The 21739-nt window shown below is 39.5% G+C and overlaps 1 protein-coding gene across 8 annotated transcripts in view; it reads left to right on the top strand.

Annotated features, from left to right (window-relative positions):
- The first annotated feature begins 10374 nt into the window (after positions 1-10374).
- FGF1 (fibroblast growth factor 1) overlaps positions 10375-21739 on the top strand; it is a 64068-nt gene continuing 52703 nt past the window's right edge. For 6 of the 8 annotated variants that reach the window (XM_083353591.1, XM_083353596.1, XM_083353592.1 and 3 more), the window contains exon 1: positions 10375-10705. The gene's annotated coding sequence lies outside the window, so the exon portion shown is untranslated. Of the gene's footprint in view, positions 10706-10788; positions 11028-21739 lie in introns of those variants that run through there. The other 2 variants (XM_083353597.1, XM_083353590.1) reach the window with 2 other exon arrangements.

Here is a 21739-nt window from a genome sequence, read left to right as displayed (position 1 = left end):
TAGAGGCTGAGAATGTGGCCAAAGCTCCCCCTTGTGGTTATCAGCATTGATTCCATAAACTGCATTGTTTCATTATCATCGGGGGGGGGGGGGGGAGAGTTACCTTATTCATACTGAATATATTTATAAATAGAAGTGATGAATACTAGCCACACTTGGGGTTCTTCATCTCCTGCCTGGCTCACCAAAAATGATATGCAGGTTCTGCGGTTTTGCTGGTAAACAATACAGGAAACCAGAAGTTGCCTTCAAGCTTTACGTTTTTTATTCAGCTGAACAAAAAAACAGGCTCCTCTAAATGAGAGCAGCCCCGAAAGACAAGAAATCCTTGTATTTACTCTTTCTGGTAACATAAGCAAGCCATCCAGCAAAGCTGACACACATATGATAAAGATTTCACCTAGTAAGTCTGGCATACTGTAGATAAGAGAGCAGAAGTAACAAACATGTTCCCTTTTGGGTGTTTCCCTAAAGCAGGCATGTCAAACTCGCGATGTCACGTGACATTGTGTGACGTATCGGAGCTTTTTCCCCATTGCTGGCAATGGGGTGGGTGCGGTTTCGTCGTGATGCATCTGGCCCGTGGGCCGGCAGTTTGACACCCCTGCCCTAAAGATATCGTATGTTCTTGGGTGGGTTAGGACATTGAGTATTTTCCTTGCTGGACTTTCACGACCCTGCATCCAGGAGTTTGCAAGAGCCCAAAGACAGTAAGGCCATCTGCACATTCACAATTGATATTTCTTATACTGTCTCCTAATTCTGGGTCAACAGAACCCCACAAGGTAACTCTCTTCGTCCTGTCATATACAAGAAGCTATGACAGAAAAACAAACCATATTCATTCTAAATTTTCCCTGTGGAAATCTTGTTAATCCATTATCTCCTCTTGGATATGCCAGAGTTTGCCTCATGTCAAGGTGCTGGTGATGACTATATAAAGCCCTAAATGGCTTGGGTCCGGGATATCTGAGGGAACACCTGCTGCCAGCATCAAGTTCCCTTCGTCCTGTGTGCTCCCACAGGGAGGGCCTTCTCAGGGTGCCGTCCATAAAAGATAACACCCAGGGGGAGGGCCTTCTCTGTGGGTGCGCCTGCCCTTTGGAACCAGCTACCCATGGAGCTTAGGACTGCCCCCGACCTTCGTTCATTTCGCCGGGACCTGAAGACCTGGCTCTTCAAGCTTTCTGGCCCAGGCTGAGAGTTTTAATTGGGGTTTTTATATTTTTCAGCGATTTAATCTTTTAAAATTGTTTTTAATTTTTGTATCGATGTTTTAAGTACCCTGTAAACCGCCCTGAGTCCTACGGGAAAGGGCGGTATATAAATTCAATAAAATCCAAAAATTCAAAAATGTCAATCATTATTAAGGCATAAGAAGAAAGAAAGGAATCTGAGCATTGAGCACCAGGAAAAAAGGAATAAGCAGAGAAATAGAGGAAGAATTATCAGGCCTAAGTTTCATCTCACAAATTAGATTTCTAGGCATGTATTAGCAGTACATTTCTCATTAACTTCCCATTCTAAATCTTTTTCCTCTAGAGAAAGTACTGCTGATTTTGACAGACGTACTTTCAAGACAGCCTCTTAAGGACTGTAACCTTATTTTAAGTCCTAATTTATTTCTCAGTCATATCTGAAATTATAATAGCCCCCAGGGTCCCAGCTGCTAAAGGAAAGAAGAAAGCCCATTTTTTATCTGGAAGAAGGGGGGTGACTCAGTCCATATGAAGATGGAAGACTTGCTTTGATCCTAATATAAAGATAGAAGAACTCTGCCAGATTCAGTCAGTGGTCCAGATGAGAGGTCACCAACCTTTGTCGGTTGGCAGATCGGAAAAAAAGGCAGGGGGAAGCATTTTACATGTGTGGATGTGCATGCGCACGGGGCTGCAAACACATGCATGCCACAAACGGTGTGGGGCTAGCACCAGTGTGATACTCACTAACCCTGCCCCATTCTTGTGTGGTGCAATGCCTTATTTCTGCGCCCCACGGCATGGAGGTAGCCATTTTTATTCCTTGCAGTGTGGCAGTGGCCCATTTTTCTGCCCTCTGGTGCAGCGGCACCCCATTTCTGCATCCCACAGCATGGCAGTGTCTCTTTTACACCTTGCAGCAGCCCTTTCTGTGCCCCGTGGTGTGGCAGCATCCATTTTTTCCACCCTGTGTCATGGCAGCATCCCATTTTTTCACCCACAGATGCAGCAGCAGCCCATTTTTGCACCCTGTGGCACAGCATCCTGTTTTTGCATCCCACAGCCGTGGCACTAGTGCAAGTGAAGAGGTGTGCAAGCACACGCATGCGCACTGGCCAGGCTGTCCCATGGCCCATGGCCAGTAGGCCACAGCCCACTACTGGGCCGGGGCCCACAGGTTGGGGACCCCTGGTCTAAATCTCCCAGCATTCATTGCCATGAGGTGGCCAATTGAATTCTCAAGTATAAAGAGGTGGATGATGGGTCTCTTCTACTTTTGTTCCATAAACCTATCATTGCAGTTCAGGAGGGGGTTAGTCTTTTGTAAGGCATTAAAGACTTGGCTGTTCTCCCAGGCATTTGGCCCAGGAAATTAAGCATTCTCTGTGAGTTAAGGTTGTCTTCTTGAAACTGTTGTTTTCTCAAATGTTATGTTGTTAAATTGTTGAATTTCTTTTTAACTTTGTACATCTGCCCAGTCACTGCTGTGAGGTGGGCAGCCATTGAATAAATGTTAAGACTAAAAGATATTGATCACCTAATTTTCTATGAATTTGTGTTGCTTCTTATTAAAACTATCTGATGTGGTGGATTCCACTTTAGGGCTAGAAAAACATTTCTTGAATCTCCCTGCATTTACGGTAATTTTAATGGGTGATCTCCATTCCCAAGTGAAAAGAAATATTTTTTTCTCTCCCATGTTTTCTCTATATGTGATTTTTATGAATTTTTAAGCTTATATAACTATAATTTCCCATCAGTCTAGGATCCATGGACTAACCAGGAAGTTAGTTTTCCTAGTGAGGATCATCTGGTATTGTTATTGGATCTTCACAAATTCAAGGGGAAAGACACAAATCATAACTTATGGTAGTGTTATTTTAAAGTATGTATTCCTACCTCAGAGACCCAGTTTGGTATACTGGTTAAGGCACCAAGCTAGAAACTGGGAGACTGTGAGTTCTAGTCTCACCTTGGGCATAAAGCCAACTGGGTGACTTTGAGCCTAGGAAGAAGGCAATGACAAACAACTTCAAGAGTTGAGAAAAGCATTATCTGAGCAGTCACCAAGGGTCAAAGATTTATTCAGATTCAGACAAAAATTCCTACATCAAATAAAGTTAAAAAGGTAAAGGTTCCCCCGCACATGCGTGCTAGTCTTTTCCAACTCTAGGGGCTGGTGCTCATCTCCGTTTCAAAGCCAAAGAGCCAGCGCTTGTCCGAGGACGTCTCCGTGGTCATGTGGCCGGCATGACTAGATGCCAAAGGCGCACGGAACGCTGTTACCTTCCCACCGTAGTGGTCCCTATTTTTCTACTTGCATTTTGACGTGCTTTCGAACTGCTAGGTTGGCAGAAACTGGGACGAGTAACAGGCGCTCACTCTGTTATGCGGCACTCGGGATTCGACCCACCAAACTGCCGACCTTCTGATCGACAAGCTCAGCGTCCTAACCCACTGAGCCACCGCGTCCCTTCCAAATAAAGTTAGATGACTATATATATATATGTGTGTGTGTGTGTGTCTGCATGTCTGTGTGTGAGAGAGAAAGAGAGAAAGAGAAGCACTGGAAATAGAGAAAAAACATAGCCAATTTCATTGCTGAGTATTACTTTATGGACGAGTAGATTTGAATTTAAAAATAATCCAGATTTACTTAAAAATCTTCTATGTGATATGAGCATGTAGTTTTTATGAGGGTTAAACTGCCTCCTGTTCTGGCCTAATATCTTAACGGTGTTTAAAAGTGGAAGATAGTCATATCTGCAGGCTCTGACTGTTTCCATCAGAATGAAGAAACAACCTCTGTTCCTTTCGTGCTATGTAGAACATAGAATATCAGAGTTGGAAGAGACTTTGGAGGCTTTCTAGTCCAACCTCTTGCTCAAGCAGGAGACCCTATACCAGTCTCTTCTTAAAAGCCTCCAGTGAATAGAGTACCCACAACGTCTTCAGGCAAGCCATTCCACGGGTTAATTGTTCTAACTGTCAGGAAATTTCTCCTTAGTTCTAGGTTGGGCCTCTCTTCGATTAGTTTCCATCCATTATTTCTTGTCTTGCCTTCTGGTGTTTTGGAAAATAGGTTGACTCCCTCTTCTTTGTAGCAGCCATTCAAATATTGGAACACTGCTATCATGTCTCCCCTCGTCCTTCTTGTGATCCACATAGGGAAATGGCAGGACTTGCATTGCAACATCTGCTTTTGTCACTATATTATCTCCCTGAAGACTCTGTTGGTGTCTAAGCACACCCATTCTTAAAATATTAGCTCAGCTGTGTCTTACCACAAGAGTGAGATTTCCATGGCTACTTTACACACCGCACATTTTCAGGAAGGATGTACTCTTGCCTGTAGGTGCCAGTATTTGACCATTTTTGATACCCTAATAAACCTTCTATATGACTGTGCTTTTCTCATTTAATTTGTTTTAGCTGAATGTTGAGAAAATTATATACCAACGATACCATAAATATTTTAAAAATACATATGTCCAAATATTTGTAAATCTATATTTCTTTTATCACTTATATAAACAGTTATAATAAGAGTTTCATAACGTTTATAGACCACTGCTGAAAATTCACTTGAAAAATTCCAAAAACCATGCCAAGCTCGATCAGTTTTTGAGAATGCAACTCAACATCATGTAAAAAAAATGTGTCAACGTAAAGCTCTTCTTTCAGCAGCAAAATTAGTCTGGTTAATCCAATGAAAGAAAGGTCTTTGACTCTGAGCAGTAAGATAAGCAAAAGAGACGGGGAAGAACAGGTTTCCTTGTTTGTTTGTGTAAGTTAACTTTAAGCCAAAATGTGACGGGAGGTTGAGAGCCTTCATTGTTGGTTTCATTAGGGTAAAATATGGTTTGGAGTTGCATTTAGGACTCTCCAAAGAACTGCAGCCTCTTGGGATGAAAAAGCCACTGATGTTTAGTTCCCCATATTTAAAAATATGAAACAGAATCTATCTTCATCTAGGCAACAAAGTAATGTCCTATAGAAATATTAAATGGCATTTATTTCTTTATAAGTAAACTCCCAAGACTCTGGGCAATTTACAACAAGTTAAAAATATTAAAACAAGAAAGTAATATAACATTTTGGGAGGAAAAGCAAAGAGGGCAGAAACAACAAACACAAATAGCAACAAAGAAAGAGCAGAAGAGAGGGCTTCATTCATGCTTGCCAAAAATCTGGATGAAGCCCCATGTTGTCCGAGCTCTTCAAAATGTATATTTTTAATCAACAGAAAGACCATCAAGTAAACCAGCTGAAAGGCCATCAGCTAAGACCAGTTGACCTCTAAAGCTGAGCCTCAGCTCTTGACTTTGTAATATATGGAAGATGCCATTTCTGCCTAGGTACAATATGTCATCCACCCTAAAAGAGAACATATGTAGCTCAGGATTGAACTATGGCTTCTTTGGTGCTGAGCTTGGTTGTTTGCTTGCAGGTGTTTCATTACCTAATTAGGTTACCTAGTCAGATATCCGATGATGTTATCTAGTCAGGTAATGAAATGTCTGCAAGCAAACACCCAAGCTCAGCAAGCACTAAGGGATCTACTAAAATATGTCATCTCTCTCTTGAATAATTATTACCACCACCATCAAATCTGCATTTATAGTGAAAGAACTATAAGACCCTTCCTTCAGTGCCTTTACCTCCATTGTGCTACCTTTTACTTATTTTTTTTATGCACATTTTAGAATTCAAGTTTAGTTGAATCAGTTTACAAGATCCTCTTCATCGTGGTGATCTCTCAAATCTGCAGTCATCTTTTTTTTCCTCTTTAATTTTTGTAATTGAAGGGAAGCTGCACAGTGATTGTTTTCTCCAGTCCCATCACAAGTGATCTGCAAAACATGTTTGTGGTTGTTAAATATCCCAGCAGAGCATTCTGACGCAGTTTGGGTGTGTTTAGCAAAAGGAGTAATTCGTTATTCTGCCTGAATCTTGTGTGTCAGGCTTTGAAGCAGATTTCACTTGCTCTTAATGAAACAGGAAAGCTCATCTTAATCAGGGCAATGTCTTGGCTTCATATTGGATTATCAGCTACCAAATGGAACTTAACTTAATTATCCTGGCCGTGGCCATGAGAAATTAGAATAAAATAAAGCTCTAGGCAAAAAGATGATTCTTAAAAAGTTCTGTTAAAAGATGGACTTCATGTTGTTTTCTTTATATTCACCCTGAACTTTTCCTGGTAGTTTTAGGATTGGAAATGATATACTGGTAATAGCCATTCAACAGAGAGAGATGACAAATTGTAGAGTTGAAATTTGGGGAATGGAAGTGTGAAGTTAGAAATGACTTTCTGTGAATTTTATGCCAACATTTGGTAAACTAGAAAAATAGAGATTTTTTCTGATCTTTAAATTAAAAATTAACATTAAAAAAAGAAAGATTCCATTAAGTTTGTGTTCTTCCCAACCCACCCACCCACCACCACCACCACCACTACTTACTTTCACATTCCTTCAACTTAACAGTTAATAACACAATTCTGGGCCTTTAAGGGTCCGTCTGAAACCAATGCAAAAATATCAGAAGTATCATAAAATAAGAGCAATAAAAGAGACAATTGATTTTGGGAGCAGAATGCTGGGTATATATGGAGGAGGGATAAAGAGAGAATAGAAAGTCATGAAGGAGAAGATTTTAGTAGTCCAAATAATCCAAGATACAGACCAGAGTTTGCCAAGAGAAAAGAAACAAAAGGCATTTTTTGCAAGGTTATAAAGTGAGGCGAAGTCTGTTGAATATGGGAACAAAGGAGAGTTAAAGCCAAACTATCACTGGTGGATGGTAACATTTTTAATGAAAGTAAAAAGGCATGTATTGGGGAGAAGAGATTGGGAGAAATAAAAGAGAAACCCTGTGTCAAACATACTGAGCAAGAGAGACTGACAAATCTGCCATGCAGAAATGGAGCAGGACCTGGAAGCCCAAGAGAGAAAGAGAGGAAAGCAATCAAAGAACTTCCACCACTAGAAACTTACCTTGACCAGCCTAGATTTATTTATAGGTAAAGGTAAAGGTTCCCCCGCACATGCATGCTAGTCTTTTCCGACTCTAGGGGCCGGTGCTCATCTCTGTTTCAAAGCCGAAGAGCCAGCGCTTGTCCGAGGACATCTCTGTGGTCATGTGGTCGGTATGACTAGACGCCAAAGGCGCATGGAACACTGTTACCTTCCCACGAGTAAACAGGTGCTCACTCTGTTACGCGGCACTCGGGATTCGACCCGCCAAACTGCCAGCCTTCTGATTGACAAGCTCAGCGTCCTAACCCACTGAGCCACCGCGTCCCTAGATTTATTTATAGCATGAAGCTAACTTTGACAAAAATGTAGAGTTGTGTGGCCTCTAGTAAGCATGTTTGTAGATGGTATGCTTATAATACTATTTCTTTGTTTCTAACTTAGTTCCAGAATCTGCCAAAAGATCACTCTTCATTGGCACATCTTGGAAGAACAGGGTCACATCTGGTACCAACAGGGTGCCCAAGGCAAGGGCACACTAGGCCCTATCAGGACCTCGGACAGATCACACTAACAATTTTTCACTTAAAAGCTGCTAGCAATAAAGAAAGGTCTTCTGAAATCTTTTGAGAAAGTTTAAATTTATTTTTAATTGTATGTGTTCTGAATCTGGATGAGAATTAACAGGCTCAGTCCTAATATTAGCTGGATGGAATGACCATAGTTTAAGAAGCCCTCCAAGATCATGAATATTCTCTCTTTGGTACTGGATTGCATTGCATGTGAAATTAGTTTATAACTTGAGGATCTTCTTGGACTCATCTCCCACTTGAAGAACAAGTACCAGCTACGAGTAAAGGGCCTTTGCACAACCACATGTAGTATATCAGTTAGCACCTTTCCATGATTGTTTCTCATCTGGACTATTGCAGTGTGTTGTACATTGGAATGGCCTTGATGACCACATAGAAGCTTCAGCTGAATAGTAACTTGAGTAATGAAAGAAGCCTCTAGATTTAGGAGTATATCCCTTCTGCTTTGAAAGTTGCATCAGTTAACATTTTCCTTCTAGGTGCAGTTCAAGATTCTGTTTGTTCTCTTCAACATTTTACATGGCTTAAGACTGCCTTCTTACCCATCCATTAAATCAGGATGATGAGCTCTCTTGAGATCCTCTCTTAGAAAACATTTGTTATGAGGGGAAACCTCCTGTTGTGGAATTTTGTGTGAAATTGTTTGCCGTACTTGAATGGATGAGTTTTAATTTTTTCTTATAGATGATCTTCAACTACCCAAGGTCCTCACTGGACTGGAATGAAACACATTATAAACCACAATAGAGAATTAATCAATCTGTATATCTAATCTCTAAAAGAATGTTTCTTCACCCTTTGGCCTTAGAGTATTGGGACTATTGGTTATTTGGGGGAAAGGAAGTGACCTTATTTCCTACTCTTCTGCAACTATTTTATCTGATCTTGAGAACTGGATGATGGCTTTTTCATTAGAGTTTTCCCTGTGGGTCATTCTGTGGGTGATAAGGGAGAATGTACTCCAGAGAATATGACAGTGGGGTCAAACTGGGTAAGGCAGTTGGAATGCCCTTCTCTTACAATTAAATAGGATATGAGTCCATGTCACCTTAGACCAGGGGTGTCAAACTCAATTTCATTGAGGGCCGCATCAGCATTGCGGTTGCCCTCAGGGGGCCGGGTGGGTATGGCCAGGGTGGGCGTGGCCTACTGGGTGGCCGTGGCTAGAGTGCGTATCGCCTACTGGGTGGGCGTGGCCAGCTCTACATCGTGGGCATCAAGGGTGCCTATGTGGGGGCCTGGACAGGAGTGGGACAGATCTGAGGGTCTCTGGCAGAAGGAGGGTCTCTGGGCCAGGGCCAAGGCAGAGGGGGCCGTTCCCTCACTGTTTCCAGGATGGCTTCGCGGGCCAAATGAAACCACTTCGCGGGCCGGATCCGGCCCCCGGGCCTTCTGTTTGACATGTCTGCCTTAGACCATATCTTACTAAGTTCCATTTTTGATCACCAGAGTTACAGACTCTGAAGGAGCTTCCTTTTGCCATTGGTTCAGAAGAGAATGCAAACAAATGGGTGGGCTTGATAAAGGGAACAGAAGAAGTGGAAGCCACTACTGCTTCCTACTTTGCCCCTGTCAATCTCCCTGTCAATCACCTCTACAGCAATTAAATTGAGACTAGAAGAAAAAGAGCAGTGGGGGTAATGTACTGAGGGACATCTTTCCCAAAGGTCAGAAATGCCCCAAAATATATTTGGGGAGGGGGGGTGTTGCTTTTTTATTGTTTTTATATTGGGTTTTTATCCTTGTAAGCTAGTCACTGAGTTTGATGGCCATATAAGTTTTCATAAATAAGCAAATTAATAAGTAAATATTATCCTCACATCGGGATATCTACAATATTTTTAAATGGATACCCTGCCTTTCTTCTCATCTAAATACTCAGAGTAGCTAATCATAAAAAGAAAAAAAGAGGGAGAAAAGTGATTGTCATACATCAAATAAAGAGGACTTCTCGAAACCCAACTCCTCACTTTATAATAGAGTTAGCCTTGTGAAGCTGGTCCTGGTTTTAAATTGTAAATGGCTGCTTCCAATAAGTTTGCTGGACCCTCTTCCCCCTCAGCTCAGCTCTTTTGCTACCATTTTATGTTAAGACAAAAGGACCCTAGGAGATAAGATGAAGCAGAGGGAAAGAGAGGACTTCATGCCCCTTTTCTTTTAAAATCAGATACCATCTCACTTACATGTCATTTTATATACGATCAGACAGTCTGCAATTTTTTAAAAAAATGGGTCTGCCATCATTCTGCCTAATTTTGCCCTAATACTACCACACTTTGGAGAGAGAGAAAAATGATGGGAAAGACTTGAAGTCCAACGGGTGAGCAGTCCACTCTTTCCTTAGAAGTGACAGTCTGAAAATGTCTCTGCAGCTCAGCTGAACAGTCCATCTAATTCAGTTATCAACCTAGAAGGAGCCCATTGGAGGGTGATTCATTTGAGCATTGAGCTGCTGCAGCAGCTACTGCCTGCCAAGGACTGCTAGTTACTCCGATGATTTGCCTTTTCTTATTTACCCGGGGGCTGTTTCATGTTTCCTCCCTCCTCTCCTGTCACTTCTTTCTGCTCTTTGTGAACTTGTGGTTTTAGGTGGAAAGGGTTTCTTTTCCCTGCTCCATCCAGCAGGATCTCTGAGACCACAGGACTTCTCTTATCCCACAGAGCCTTTGCTGGAGTGGACACCATTTTGGAAACCTTCCAAGCCCTGATATGCACGTTGTGGCCTGTCACATTTGTTCTCCACGGTTACAGGGAGAGGAGCAGACGGAAAGCACAGGCAGCATCTGAGTGAAACTGTGCAGGCATCAGAGTCAAGGGAAAGAAACCTGCAGCTGGGTTGGCACCCTTCTCTTTTGCTGCTCGGATCACCCAAGCTTTGCTTCCGGATCCAGACGGCGAAAGCTTCAGCTCTGTCAGCTGAACTGCCCTCTAGCAGGTAAGATAATATTACCCAGAGATGGCCAAGAATGCTTGAGCAAGCAGGACATGGATGAGAAAGAGACAGAAAGCAGAGAAAGCCTGATACGTCTTGTATAGATTACTGAGATTACTGTAAAAGACAGATAATCTAAAAATGACTTCCTTCTCCCTTGAGAATCCATCCAGGCTATAAAGAGAGAGACTTACTCAAGGGCTCCTTTCCATTCATATGTGTGCCCAGGGACAATCTTAAAAACTAATGATCCAGAATTCAGAAAGGCATCCTTCTTCCCCATCTCTGCACTTTTATTAGTGATGGGTCCACCCCTTGAAGACAGGTGAGGAGGTCATGGGAATGTTCTAAGAAGATTTGCTAGAGGGCATCAGGGAAAGATTAATTTTGCTTAGATGCCAATTCTCTAGCTTCTGCATTAGCAAGAATGACAATACCGGTCCTAGATATAAGTTATCTTTTTACCTGTCTTTAATTATACAAAGCCTTTCAAGCTATCTATGCCATCCTAAGTGGTGCAAAGGATTTTGCCTACTTGTTTGCTTTTCTTTTGCTAAATTCCCCACTGTAAGAAATCTGTAAAATAATGGAGTTCCCACATTGGAAGTCAGTTTACCCTCTTCTCTTCCTTGAGTTTTTTTTGGGACAAATGGCTCAGGAGAGGTCAAGAACCCTCTGCAGGCTTCCTGGTCAATCAAAATGTTCTGCTGTTTCACTCCAAGTGTTGATACTTTAGAGCAGGTGGAACAGTTAACATGGTGCTGGTGGTGCTGGCTTGGAATTGCATGTGTATTTTGAAGAGTGTGTACAACGTGTCTTTCCATTTGTTTCTACTTGTGATCTGCTGTGTTCTGAATCACATGGGTCTAATGGAACATATCTCACCATCTGGATATAAAGCCAAAACGTTTCCTTGAACACTGCATTCACATGTTCCTTTTAAAGTTTATACCTCTCATTGCTTTTGTAATACTCTGGCTTACAACAACATGGGTAGCAGTGAAAATAATGATATGGTCCAATTACATTTGTTCTAAACCTAGAAAAAAATATATCCAGTGTTATTCTAGTGCCTGATGACTCTCAGATATCCAGTAATGGATTGTTTGTTTGTTTTGGCTTATGAATCAAATGAAATACTGTTTCATGGACTATTTTGGGATACTGCTGTAGCTGGATCTTACCCCAAACAGGGAACCAAGCATGTTATTAGTACCTGTGTTGGCATATGTTTGCCAGAGCTTTCCAAGGGCTGAAATGGTTTGCTGGAGCATGCTTTCTTTTCCCTGTCTTTGTATAAAGCCATAGAGACATATGCTCACAGTATTATTATTACTTGCACTCAAGGATCACTAGATGACTGAAGTCCCTACAACGAAAGAAATCTGTTGTAGAATAATTAAGTTGCATCCCAGGGCTTATTACCAACATAATATTTGTTGGTATGAAAGAGGATTTCATTTATCTCAGGAACTCCCGGCAACTTTATTTGATACCTGGGGAAAATTTTTCTTTGCTGAATGATGCACACAAGTCTGGTGTCTTAAATGAGCAAAAATCAAACCCTGATTCCATCTCTTCTGAAACCACATTTCTAGCAGATCCTGAATAATGACTTCAAGGGAAATACTGTATAATGTGTGATCATTGGGTAAGATTTATGGGAAAAACATCATATCTGAGAGTTTCCTACTATTCTAAGTATGAAAGAGTGATACAATGTACAGTATGTCTCAAGACAATACCGAAAAAATATCACTACTGAAGCTTAAATTTGGGGGGTATAAGATAAAAATAATAGAGATGGGTTACTTTTTTTTTTTTAAATATTTTTTTTATTAAATTTATTATTTAAAAACATTGGACACAGTACCAGCGAGCTGACAAACCTTTTTGTCTACAATGTTTAAATATATATATATACATGTATATATGTACATCAAAAATACACTTAAATACACTTAGATTACAAATCGGTGAAATACCACAATATTTAAAACAGTGAGCTAGTCTGTAAAACCTAATAGAGACCTTTCTTTTTATCCATCCAAAGATACAATTTGTTCCAAATTCTATAATAGTCTGATTGATCTTTATTCTTTAATTCCAAAGTTAATTTGTCCATTTCAGCGCAATCCCAAATTTTCCTAATAACCTCTTTTTGTCCTGGGATCTCATTCTTTTTCCATTTTTGCGCAAATGATATTCTAGCTGCTGTGATAATATGGATCGTTAAGTATAGCACATCTTTAGGATATTTCTCTTTCGTGATTCCCAACAAGAAAAGTTCTGGACTAAACTCCAGATCTTGTTTCAATATTTCTTTCAGCCAAATCCAAATCATTCTCCAAAATTTTTGTGTTTTACTGCAAGACCACCACGTGTGGAAGTATGTGCCTATCTCTTCAGAACACTTCCAACATTTGGGAGATGCTGTTGTGTACATTTTTGCTAAGCGGGCTGGGGGAAGATGCCATCGGTAAAACATTTTAAATAAATTTTCTTTATACGATGAGGCCAGTGTTATCCTTTTATTCCTATCCCAAATTGTTTGCCAAGTATCTAGGTCGATGTTATGTCCTAAATTGTTAGCCCAGGTCAACATGGGGTCTTTCACTTGCTCTTCAAACAGCTTATATCCAAAAAGTAATTTATAAAAATTCCTTATTTGTTTAGAGTCCGGTCCCAATAATATTTTGTCCAATGCTGTTTCAGAGGTATATATCCCCCATTCATTTTTATCCTTCCTAAATCTCGATTGGATTTGTAAGTAGGCCCACCAATCGAGTTTTATACCTTGTAATTCTAGTTCATTCCTAAGTTTCAATTCCCCCTCCTCATTCAGAATATCCTTGTATGAGATTATGTTACCCAAATCAAACAGATTTGGGTAAACTATCGCTTCAAGGGTGGATAGCCAGACCGGTATTTTGGTGTAATTGTGAGATCTAATTTTTTTCCAAGTATTAAGTAGCGCTTGCCTGATCCGGTGTCTTTGAAAATGCGAGAAAAGACCTTGTTTCTCCGTCCATAGGAAAGCATGCCAGCCATATTGCAAATCGTGACCCTCTAAAGTTAATAGTCTTCTATTTCTCAAGATTACCCATTCTCTAATCCAGCTCAGGGCCGCGGCGTGGTAATATAATTCCCAGTCTGGCAATCCAAAACCCCCATTTTCCTTCGTGTCTTGTAAATATTTCAATTTAATTCTTGGTTTTTTCCCCTGCCAAATAAAATTTAGTGATAATTTATCCAAATTTCGAAAAAATTTAGAGTCGAGTTGAATTGGGATATTCTGAAACAGAAACAGGATTTTAGGCAGAATATTCATCTTAATGACAGCGATTCTTCCCAATAATGAGAGTTTTAGGTTTCCCCATCTTTCCAGATCACCTTTTATTTGGTTCACTACATTATCATAATTATCCTTTTTGAGTGAAGTGCATCTAGCCGTAATGTTAATCCCTAGATATTTTATTTTCTTGACTATTTCTATATCCGTGATTTCGGCCAGATTACCTTTTTGTTTATTGGTCATATTTTTAACAATCATCTTGGTCTTATTTCTATTTATTCGCAGTCCGGCAACCTCACCATATTTAGATAATTCTTCCAATAGCTTTGGTCCCGTCTGACATGGATCCTCCATAATAAAAACCAGATCGTCCGCGAAAGCTTGCAATTTAAAGGTTTCCTTTTTAATGGTTAATCCTTTTATCTTTGGGTCGTTTCTTATAGTTCTCGTTAATACTTCAAGAGTCAATATAAACAGCAACGGTGATAAGGGGCAGCCTTGCCGTGTTCCCTTTTGAATTTGAAACTTGCTAGATGCTTCCCCATTAATAATTATTTTTGCTTCCTGATTGTCATAAATTGCCCTAATTATATTTATAAATTTTTCTCCCATATTCATAAAGCTAAGCTGTTGGCACAAAAAAGACCATTTAACATTGTCAAATGCCTTTTGGGCGTCTAAGAAAAGTAATGCCATCTGTTGTTCGCTATGTAATTCATAGTACTCCAATGTATCTAATATTATTCTAATGTTGTGCTTAGTGTGTCTCTTAGCGAGAAAACCATTTTGATCTGCGTGTATGAAATCATTCAGAAATCGTTTCAATCGTTCCGCTATAATTGATGTAAATATCTTGTAGTCCGAGTTAAGAAGTGATATGGGTCTGTAATTTTGGATTAATGTATGGTCTGTGTTATCTTTCGGAATAAGGGTTATGTTTGCCTCTAGCCAAGATTTAGGCGTCCTTGCGCCTTCTAATACTGCGTTAAATACCTCCACTAGGGGTTGAGCTAGGATATTTTGTAATTCTTTATAAATTTCTGATGGAAGACCGTCGGGTCCCGATGCTTTATTATTCTTTTGTGCATTAATAGCTTTTATCACCTCAGATAGTCGAATTTCCTCGTTTAACATATTTCTGGTATCTTCTGTGACCTTAGGTAGTTTGGCTCTTTGAAAATATTCCTCCATTTTCTCCACACTTGCCTGACTATCTTCTTTGTATAAACGTTCATAAAATTCCTGGGCTATAATTTTTTTTTTCCTCCTGGTGGAATATTCTCCCTTCCTCATCTCGTAGTTCGTGAATCCAGTTTTTCCCCTTTTGTTTTCCCAATTTGTATGCGAGCCACCGGCCCGGTTTATTTGCATTTTCAAAAAAATTTTGTTTCGTATTTCTCAATTGTTGTGCTAATTTCTCTTTGTCTAGAATGTTAAGTTTGTGTTTAATCAGATCCATAGATTGCTTGATATTCTCTTTTTGTGGATCTTGTTGGAGTGTAACTTCTAAGCTCTTATATTCCTCTTCTAATCTTTCCCGTTGTTGTCTTTTCCCCTTATTTTTATATACCATATATGCCCTCGCTACCCCTCTCATCATTGCCTTAGCTGTATCCCAATTGTTTTGTACTGAGGTGTCTATAGCTTTATTTTCCTTAAAGAAAAAACTTAGTTCTCTCTCCATCTTAGATTTGAATTCGTCTTCTTTTAAAATTGCTCTTTGAAGCGTCCATCTGGGTATTTTTTTGGAACCTTTCCAGATAAGTTTAATAGGATTGTGATCTGCCCAAGTACCTGTCGCTATATGTACCTCGTCTATTTCTGAACTAATTTCTTTCGTCATCCATACCATGTCTATTCTAGACCATGAGTTATGTCGGTTGGAGTAATATGTATATTGTCTAGCCTTACGATTTCTTTCCCTCCAGACATCTTGGATATTTAGTTCCTCAGCCAAGTTAAGAAAAGATCTCGGTAGAGTTCTTCTCTTCTTTTTCCTAAGCGTCTTTCCCATATAATCCAAATTTATATCTAGGATAGCATTAAAATCTCCTATTAAACAAATCTCCTCATAATCAATGCTACATATCTTATTGTGAAGTGTTTTGAAAAATTGTTCTTGGTTATGGTTTGGGGCATATATCTCTACCATCATGACCTTCCTGTGATTTATTATAACCTCGACTATCAGTATTCTACCCTCTTTATCGTTATAAATTTGTTTTGCAGTCAATTTTGGGTTTACATATAGTGCCACTCCTCTCTTTTTCTTGTGTCAGTCTAAGGAAACGAATAGGTTCCCTATTCTTGGTTGTACTAACAAATATTTTTGTTGTTCCTTTATATGGACTTCTTGTATTGCCACGATATCCAATTGTTGGTGAATAAGCCTATTAAAAAATTTCCGCCTTTTCACTGGCGAATTCAATCCATTAATATTCACAGACATAATACTACACTCACCTCCCTTCATCTTACTTATTTCTGGTTTTTGTGGATCTCGTGATTCGGGGCTCTCTCTCTTCCTTGTCTCTAGTTCCATGTTTCTCTGTTAACTCACCGGATTTGTTCCTTCTATCCTCTGTAGCTAAGATCTTCCCATCCATTGCCACACGTATTGTATCTCTTTCTCTTACCTCCCTTCCATCTTGATCTTCTAAATCTACTTCCTCTTGGCTATGGAAGTGGCGTTTGTAAAAATCTTCTGCCTTCTCTATCGTGTCCAGTCTATGCCTTCTATCCTGCCACGTAACTAGAATACCCTCTGGAGTTAGCCAAGAGATGGGTTACTTATTCCTCCCCCCTTCCCCACATGTACGTATCTATTCTTCTACTTATGGGGGAATATCTTTTACTTCATGGATAGAAAAGCATTCATGAAGCCATTTTAAGTGGGAAAAGAGATAGAGGGGAAATGATTCTCACAAGGATTGTTTGTTTCAATGTTATTTTGCTCAGGAGGATTCAAACCATTGTAAGTGATTCAAACAGAATCAGAGAAGCATTTATGCCTCCGTTTTAAGCTTCCTTTATCCCTGTAGTTCCTTTACCATCTCTTTTTCTAATTAAAAAAAAACATGACAGAAAACTTCAATAATTTCAAAAGAAAAGTTATATGACGGTAAGTACATCTTGGTATACATAATATTGCATTAGATTTCCTCCCTTGGTGTGGGCAAAGTCACCTAAGGCATTCCACAGAAGACTTCAATACTGGAAAGAAGGTTTGAGTGCTCTAATTATGTGCAGGCAGTAGACAAGAACGTGACAGCAAGCTGTCCCCTGACACCACTGGATGACCTCGCCAGGGCTCGTTGCCTTGGAAGAGTGAGAAAGATTCTCAGGGATGACTCACACCCTGGACAGTACCTCTTTATTCTCCTACCATCCGGTAGGAGATATAGGAGTATAGCCAGCCGTACCAACAGGCTGAAAAATAGCTTTTATCTGTGGGCTGTTAGGCTTTTAAATGGGACATAATCTCTGTGAATTTATGCAGAATTGACTTGGGAGGCCGGTGTGTGGTGTAGTTGGTTCACATGGTGTGGTAGGATGGAGGATTTGTTGTCACTGTGTGTTGGGGGGAGAGAGCACGGGGGGAGGCTCAGCTAATCTCAATGTACACATCTTGTACTTTGACAATAAAGGTTTATTATTAAAAGGTTCCACATCCCTTTTCTGAACTTCCCCAACCCCAAATTATCTATCACCCTCCAGTTGTAAGAATTGTAAGGGAATCAAAGCCAAGATGGAGGAACCGATCTATAGCAGCTCTCCTAATTCCAAGCCCATCTGATAATGACCTCTCTCCAGCCTTTCTAACATCTTGTACTGGGCCTTCCTGGTGTCAGAAATGTTAATAAACAGTTTTGGAAGCAGGTGGAAGAGGCCAGAGGGAAGAATCTAAGGATTTGACACTTCCTGCTTTGAGATTGGAGCCCTCAGTCAAAAGCACCCACCCATGCATTCTTAATTAAACCAACTTTAATTACATATGTAACTCAAACAATTTTTTTTAAATTCACATGAATAAGGCTACTTATACGGTGGTTTTTTTCTCTCTCACAAGGATAAGGCTACTTATAGGGTGTGTGTCTTTTTCTCACAAGGATAAGGCTACTTATAGAGTGGGTTGAACTATCTACTCAGATTCTCCATGGGTGGAAACTGGGCTATTTCTTTTGTAATATCCAGAACTGAAATTGTAATACAGATAGTGGTGTTTCTTTGTCCTCAGTGATGCCTTTGAGAGAGTATGTAGGCCATAGGGGTTTTTTTTCCATGTGTAAAAACTACAAAGAATCTTATGTTTACCCAAAATATGAAGACATGTGTAATGGCACGGGCTTTGGGAGAGGTATATATTATAAGATGTATGGAACATTATTTTGTTCATTTATTTACTTTAATGAATTGCTTCCTATGAAACCAGGTGATTTACTAGTACACAATTTAAAAGTATTCAAATACAATGATAACATGTTAAAAATAACATATGACAGAATATGTCAAGTACAAGAAAACAGGAACCAGGACAGAGTTCAAAAGTACTACAAGTTTATTTCATGCTACCTGTACATAAGAATCTGGACTACTAATAGTCAAGGCAAATTGGCACTAGATAAGAGTGAATGGAATTCATGGGTGGCTGAACTTAGGTCTCTTGTGGGAAGTAGTGATTCCAAATTGATGACCCATTTGATCTCGCCCTTGAGCTCAGCCTCGTCAACTCCTACACAATAATTTAAAAAGCAGTGTGTGGCAAAAAAGGCAGAACCAAGCAAATTCACAAATTGAAAGACAAAGACAACACTGAAAGAAGAGGCTAAGCAAAGTGTCAGGTTTTTAGTAGGCATCCAAAAGATGTAAGACATTTTGGATTTCAGTGGAGGGAACATTCTAGAATACAGGTACTACTGCAGAGAAGACCTGCATGTAAGCAAATACAAATTTATACTTTATCATTTGGCAGTGAACAAGGCAAGATTTCATTAGAGGTTCTTAACAATCAACCATCAGTGCATAGAAAGTGAGCCCATGTCTCCTAGCCCCAAATTGCATATGAGCTTATTGGTCAGAAGTAAACCCTTGAATCGAGCTTGGTGGTTAATTGATAATTAATATTATTATAAAGTAACACGTGAACAATGAAAACAGGTCAGTAAATACATATCAAAGTGAAAATGGTAGGGGGAAATGAATAGCATTCACCTGTGAGTGTTTCATGTAAATCCTTCATCACCTTGAAAACATATTTGAATAATCAATTTAAATGTAATGGTTTTTCATTTCTACTATATAATTTGTATACTGTTTGTTTGTTTGTTTGTTTGTTTGTTTAAAAAAGTGCAGGATTTGCTTAACTTACCAATTTCATCTGACTTTGCTATTTTTGTTTTGTGAATTTGTTGGGGAAGCCTGTCCTGAGTGATAAAGTAAAACTCAAAAGAATTGTGAAGAAATGAACTTTCCAGTTACATCCTGAAAACACCATTTTTAACTTGCATAGTAACATTTATTAATTAGGGTTGCCTCCATTTTTTCTACTTGATCTTTTTGCAAGGGTTGGAATTAGCAATGTTGAATGCATAAGTATTAGTCCGGGTATAGTAATTTCATAACAATTCCAAGAATTACCTTTATGTAAACTGCATTCCTGAGCATTAATTAAGCTCATAAATCTCAGTTATAAGTTTCAGTTATAGTGTTTTGTCTACTTGTAGGTTTTGTATGGATTTGCCTTTGATAACATCTGGGAAATTAACATATCAGTTTGACTTATCAGAAGAATGAGTCACTGAAAGCATGTTATGTCAATGTTTTATTATCCATCCAAGTAGAGGATGCTTGGCTAGGGAAGGTCTTGAGGCTGCTGTTGTGGATTCATCATCTTGATAAATACAGGTAGTTGTTGACCTAGGACCATTTGTTTAGTAACCAAAGTATTCTTTTTGAAATGGTTTGCATATTATTGGAGAAATCCCAATAATATGCCAAAATAATTTCAATTGAAAGTTGAGTTTGCATCCTCTTGAAGGAAGCCCCCTTCCACTGTAATAATTAAATTCAAAGGATAATGAATAACCAATTATTCGCCAACCCTTGTTTGTAACTAAGATAATCACTGAAAAACATATTTAAGATAAATATCATAAAAGTTGGAGATGCATGCTTATCTATTAATTCTTATGTATGATACTGCAGTATTTCTTTTTTCTGTCTACTCCTTACGTGCTCATTTAAGAGTGTCTTTGTTGTCTGTTAAGAAAACAAACATATATTTTAAGAACTTTTCTTAATGGTATGATAGTCCCATCATTGCTTCTTCCTTCTGGTACCAATTGTGCAGGCCAGTTGTAGCAAGAGTAATAGGATAGTTGTTATAAAATGAATTCAAAAGCCATCTTGGGAATTGCACCCATAATAAGAAAAATAAAATGCTATTTCCTTCCTTAAATACATAAAAGAAAAGGAACTTCCTTCCATTTTATTTAAGTCAGCTATAAACAGAGTTCTGTGCCTTTCAGAGCCATGCCAAAAATCAGGTTCGTACTGTGTCCAGACTTAAATAATAAAGAATTGATTATTTATGGGTGAGTATCAATTCTTCTCAGCATTAGAGCTTTCTCCAGTGAGCTACAGTAGGTCTTCACATAATGTGTTAAACTTCACTGTATGATGATTTGAGCCAGGTCATTTGTGCCTTGAGTGAGAACTCTGGATTGTTTAATGAGCCATTTGTTCTTCTTGTTGTCATTTTTTTTTGTTTTGTTTTGTTTTGCTATCCATGGTGTTCTCGACACCTTATTTCAGACATGTCAATACTATTTCTATCCTGCTTCTTCCAAATCCAACTTTTGCTTCCCTAGGGGGTCACAGAGAATACTATTATCTGAACTATCCTAATCTTTGTAAATATAGGCATATTGTAACCTCTTTTCCAAGGCCTTTGTGGCTGCTGTACCAAACACTAATCTGCAGCAAATTTGTTGATTGCTTTTACCTTTACGTTTTTGCTTGATTCCAAAAGCCAGAAGTTATCTACCATTTCAGTATCTTCACTGTCTATCTTTCATTATTTCTCCTTAACATTTCCATTTTTACATTCCAATGCTCCTCCTTTATTTGTGTGTGTGTATGTGTGTTCTGAATAGTAAGCCATAGGATTTTCTGTCTGAAAGCATCAAATTCCAGTCCTTTTCAATTTGCTGATGTTTAAGAATGACAATGTGCAGTCAATTAATGTCATCTTTCCCTGAATTGAACTGTCCCATGTCATTTTTTCTGGCTCTTGATATAAGATTCCAGCTTTGGATTTTGTATTTCCTGCAGTTACATCAGCAACTGGATGCCCTTAAGGTTTTAATCAAGGTATGAAAGACCATTTTTCAGCATTCGCATGCTGAAAACCTCTCAGCTCATTCTCAATAGCTGGACCTATTTCAGTACATTTCAGTCTGGAATTTAGACCAGAACAGCATTGGTGAGAGTAGTTACCCCAAGCTTCACCCTATACTCCAAATCAGGGGTCTTGAACCCCTGGGCCCTGGCCCACTACTAGGCTGTGGCCTGTTTAGTCAGTGCACATGCGTGCATGTGTGCAGCTCAACTTGCACAAGCGGTATGCCAGCGCACACGCACGTAATTCAACTTGCACGAGCAGCAGGCCAGTGTGCTTGTGTGTGCAGCTCAACTTGTGCGAGCAATGGGTTGGCACACTCACGTGTGCGCAGCTCAGGTTA

The sequence above is a fragment of the Vipera ursinii genome, assembly GCF_947247035.1.
Source record: "Vipera ursinii genome assembly, chromosome: 2".
In the NCBI taxonomy this organism is placed as follows: Eukaryota; Metazoa; Chordata; class Lepidosauria; order Squamata; family Viperidae; genus Vipera; species Vipera ursinii.
This window is presented reverse-complemented; position numbering and strand designations above follow the sequence as displayed.